Below are 5,848 nucleotides of genomic sequence, written 5' to 3' on the forward strand. Positions count from 1 at the left end.
GGTCAAGGTCAAGGTCGATCAAAAGTCGAGAAATAAGCTGCCGCGGCGGAGGTCTGCGCTCTACGGAGTGTCCCTCTAGTTTTCTTCTAAGTTTGTTTGATCAGTTCTGATATTTTGTGTGGTACAATTTAATTGTGAGAAATGTGTAAATTGCATTAAATAATATTATTAAAAGTATTGAAATTATAATAATTATTATTTCTGAAACTATTAAAATTGTTATTTTTATTGAAATTGTTAAAGTTATTGTTATTCATAAAGTTAGTATTGTTATTTTAATTATTATTTTAATTATAAATATAACTATTAGTTATGCATATAAGTGAAAGTACAAATGAAAAATGTAATTCTGTGATTTCAAAATTAGTTTTGGATTTCAAGCTTATTTTGATTTATAATTATATAAACGAAAAATTTCGGCATTTAAAAAGAATCCAACCCTATGAATCATAAGCGATATAGCAGTGAGCATCATGATTATATAGGATTTCTCAAGTTCCAGAATATGACTGGAGCTAACATTGTTTGGCAAGTCCTACGGAAATTGTCAGATGTTACCCTAAATTATACTCACACACACACACACACACACACACATATATATATATATATATATATGTATATGTATATATAATATATACATATATATACATGTATATATATATATATATACACATTATACATATATTTTTATATATATATATGCATATACATACACACACACACACATATATATATATATATATATATACATGTATATATATATATATATATACATACACACGCACTATATATACACACACACACACACACACATATATATATATATATATATATTGCCATGCTTCATCTGACATGACGCATCCTCTTGCGCATTGCGCAGCCCACAATTTAAACATCCATAAACCCCTCTTACCTTCTGTATCCCCAATTTTAAAATGTCTAAGCTAAGGCTGAACAAGTTGCTGATACCCTTCGTATAGTGGTACGAAGTACCTATCCACGAAGTTTACTCAACCCGGACATAACACAAGACCCAGATGATATAAGATGCGAGCGTAATAGGGCCCAATATACTGCCTCTCCCCACCAGGGGTAATAAGTTCAGGTTCAAGGAAGTACCACGTTCGCTAGAGAACTGAACAGATGCGTTGTGCTGTTCCATAATGCATATCATTACCGTAATATAAGTTTGACGTATATTATGATTTTAGCTCTTATGGCCTCTTAACTTTGAATAATATTCTTGGGCTCCGTCGTTTTTCTTCTTTATGATAATGTTACTTGAAGGGGAAGGAAAGGCGGGGGATGGAGTATAAAAGTCAAACGTGATGAGAGAGAGAGAGAGAGAGAGAGAGAGAGAGAGAGAATTTTTTATTCAAAATTCACGTATATATGTAATGAACACACGCATATATATATATATATAAATTACCTCGGAGAATCTCTTTTGGGAATACGGAGATCCCGTAAGAAACATATTAGCGCCTACTTCAGCAATTACCTTCAATAAAAATAATGTATAAGGGAAAACTTAATGCCCCCCAAAAAAGTAAATGATATTATATATACACACACACACACACACACATATATATATATATATATATATGCGTACATACATACATATTTATATGTATACACACACACACATATATATATATATATATATACTGTGAATGCATTAATACTTGCCTCTATAACTAAGTAAGAAATTCAATGCTGACAATAATTCCCTATACTTTAAAAGAAATAATTCTGATCCAGCTTTCAAACTTATTCAGTATTATATCACCATTGTATTTTAACCCTTATTGTTGCATTGGCGTGTTCATTGATAGGGACATGGTGTAGTAGGCCTAGCACTTCCACTTCCAGGTCCTGAAGAGATATGTTGAGGTCCTCTGCATCAATTGTAATTCGGCTTTGTTGGTTGATAGATCATTGGTATCGCAATTTTATAGGTAATGGAAATTCCTCATGCACTAATATTCATTTTTTTTTTTTTTTTTTTTGTATAGATATATTGTCATGAGTGGATGTTTATGCAAACACGATCACCAATCAACCATATAAGAAGATTTATGTTTGTATTGTAAGCTAGAAAACGAAACTAGTATTTTTAATTGCCATTCCTGGCATGATCTTCCTGGCCTGATCTTTTCCAAGACACTGAAGCACCGTAGAAAAGGTTAGAATTGTAAATGGTACGAGACTCGTGTTTTAGAAAGTTACTATGCTAGTTTTGAGGTGGTTTGATCAAGTGTAGAAAATGACAGAGGATAAATTAGCGGGAAATCAAATGTGATTAAGAACCTTTATGAGGGAAGAGGAGAGTGTTGTCCGCATTGAAATGTTAGTACAAAGCACTCCTGATATCTAGGAAGATAATGTTATTTAACTAGAGTGGGGTAGACATACTGTTGAGGAGCTGAAAGAGCGGCGTCTATTCCTGTAGAATTTATTTGCGCAGCAAGTGCACCCATTTGATCAAGCAAATAATGATGAAGTTGGCATATACTGCGTTTTTGCTTTTCTCTCGAGCTTTCACATTTAGTGGTGCTTTTGGTGAACACACACACACACACACACACACACACATATATAGATATATATATATCTATCTATCTATCTATCTATATATATATATATAATATATAGTAAATATCCCTTTCTGAAAGGGAATGCCGTAACCTTGTGAAAGGGTTTGTATATCTCCATGATCAGCAAAGCTGTACTGGCCAGGGGCCACCCATACCAGGTTGGTTTGCTGTGAGCGATCAGACAAAAATCTCCTACCATCACTAACTCGTAGGGGCTAGCTTGGTGATAAAAATGGCCAAACCCCCGACAGGTATTTGGGACATTTCTGAGTCCTTTGTCCTGCAGTGGACTAGAAACGGCTACATTTGTTTATATATATATATATATATATATATATATAAAAACTTTGTTCAAATCGAATTATTTTGTTCACTCGTACAGCTCCAAAGCTAAAAGTTCTTCAGAACTGTGTTGAAACCATATTTCATTGTTCAGAGAAACTTAGAATATATATATATATATATATATATATAGTATATATATATATATAATACACACACATATATATATAAATATATATATATATATATATTATGATATATATATATATATATATATACAAAAATGACTAAAATACCTTTCGTTTTTTCTGGAGAATGAAAAATGGAAAGAAAAAAAGAAATAAGAAGAGTGAATGGCAAAGACATCTAGAAAAAGAATATGCCTACGTAACGTCCCGCTCAAACTCGTTAGTTTTTTTAGTCGGTGCAACCTTGCCATTCTTTTGAGCTAAGGATGGCGGTTTGTGAGAGTCTATAGGCCTATCTCCTGAGTCATCAGATGTCAATGCCTGGCCCTCCTTGGTCCTAGCTATTGTGGAGAGGGGATTTGAGCGTTGATCATATATATATATATATATACATATATACGTATATATGTGTATATATATACATACATATATATATATATATATATATACTGTATATATATGGTCAGTCTCTAGGGCATTGTCCTGCTCCATATGGCAATGTCATTTTCCCTTTTGCTCTGCCATTCATGAGCGACCTTTAAACCTTTAAAAAGTCAATATCACCATTGATAGTGATGTGGCATAAAAGCCTAAAAGCTCAGACTATCAGCAAAAACAAGAAACCAATTGTTTATTACTGGAAAAAAAAAAAGGTGAATCAATGGCTGAAGCATTCCAGTCCATTTTTAGAAAACAATTATGTGCTTATTCTTGTAATAAACCCTTATATACACTGACAAATTTTTTCTCTGAAAAATTGTTCTCCCAATTATTATCACCACATTGATTAATAGGTTCTGTCTGAGTTGGGACACCATAAGGTGAGGAAAGATTTTGTGTATCGCCATTATAAGCAAAGCTGTACTAGTCAGGGCCACCCATACTAGGTTGGTTTGCTGTCAGCGATCAGACTAAAGCCTCTCACTATAGCTAATCCCAACGGCCGGAGTGGTGATGAAAACGAGTCAAACACAACACATGAATATGGACAGGTTTAAAGGCCGATCATGAATGCCAGAGGCAAGGGACAGTGACATTGCCCTATCAAGCAGGACAATGACAGAGAGACTGATCATATAAATATATGATCAGCGCCTAAGCTCCCTCTCCGCCCAAGCTAGGATCAAGGAGGACCAGGCAATGGCTGCTGATAACTCAGCAGATAGACCTATAGGCTCCCACAAATCCCCATCCTAAGCTCACAAGGATGGTAAGATTGCATCGACCAAATAAACTAACTACTTTTGAGCGGGACTTGAACTCCAGTCTGGCTTTCTCCAGTCAGGAACGTTAACAGATCAGCCACCATAACCTGCAGTGGTCTAATAGCTGCTGTTTTTGTTGTTATTGTTGTTGATTAATAGAAGGACATAAAGCAAAAAATAAAAGATGTTTCTATATAAAAATTTTCAGTTTTTTTTAATTGTAAGATCTTGATTGATAGGAAGCAACGAAATACTAAAAGATAGAATCTTAAAGATGGCAATGAACTGAGAAATTCGTTTTCGTAAATAAAAAAGTAAAGTGATTTACGTCAGCCTTTTATGGAGTCCAGCAATCAGTGACAGATAAAAAAAAATAGACACAATTCTTTTCTGAAACCTTTAATGAAGATATCACTCTTCTAACTCTTTTTATAAAGACCAGATGAGAATTGGTGATAATTGGGGGATTATGCTCTCTCTCTCTCTCTCTCTCTCTCTCTCTCTCTCTCTCTCTCTCGTATGAAAGGTCTTGTTGGCAAAAATATCGTTATTGTTTTTAGTAAAAACAATTCTTTATCCTACTATTTTGGGGGGTTTAGTCACGTGAATTTTTTTTAATTCTCTGCAGATTTTGAAAAAAAAAACGTGGGTAAAATCAAATTATTTTGTGACTCCGTACAGTAGCAAAGCTAAAATTGCAACAGAATTGCATTGAAAATGCATTTCATTGAAGAGAGAAACTTTTAAGTTAAGAACACATACGAGAATATCGGAGATTGGGAACTGGAAAGCAACATAAAAAACAACAGGAGTAAACTGGAAAATATTAATATAAATAACCACGTAAACTAGACTCAGCATCAACATCAATTACTGCCAGATAGCTGCTCAGACAGCATCTATAACTTTTACAACGCTTCCAGAAGGCTGAAATCACTGCCAGAACTTTGCTCAGACAGCATCTATAACCTTTACAACGCTTCCAGAAGGCTGAAATCACTGCCAGAACTTTGCTCAGACAGCATCTATAACCTTTACAACGCTTCCGGAAGGCTGAAATCACTGCCAGAACTTTGCTCAGACAGCATCTATAACCTTTACAACGCTTCCGGAAGGCTGAAATCACTGCCAGAACTTTGCTCAGACAGCATCTATAACCTTTATAACGCATCCAGAAGTCAGAAATCACTGTCTGTCTTTGCTCAGAAAGCATCTACAACGTTTAAACCCCTTCCAGAAGGCTAAAATTACTACCAGATCTTTGTTCAGACAGCTTCTAACCCTGGCAGCTCATAATAAACGTTTGAGACAACGGTTATTAATTAAACGATGCTTAGACAACGGCTGGAGTAATCACTGACCCATTTTTCAATGTTGAATGGTGAAACCGCTTATACACTTAGGGTAATCATAGCAGAATGCATTTATGAAACATTTCGTAATTTTCAATATCAATATATTTTACACGTGGGTACGAAGTACAAAATGAAAAAAAATACTCTCCCCTATATAATATAGAGCATGTGTCTGGGGAGAGGGAGTAGTCTCACGCTGGTGAGAGAGGGACGGT

The sequence above is a fragment of the Palaemon carinicauda genome, chromosome 10, assembly GCF_036898095.1.
Source record: "Palaemon carinicauda isolate YSFRI2023 chromosome 10, ASM3689809v2, whole genome shotgun sequence".
Lineage (NCBI taxonomy): Eukaryota > Metazoa > Arthropoda > Malacostraca > Decapoda > Palaemonidae > Palaemon > Palaemon carinicauda.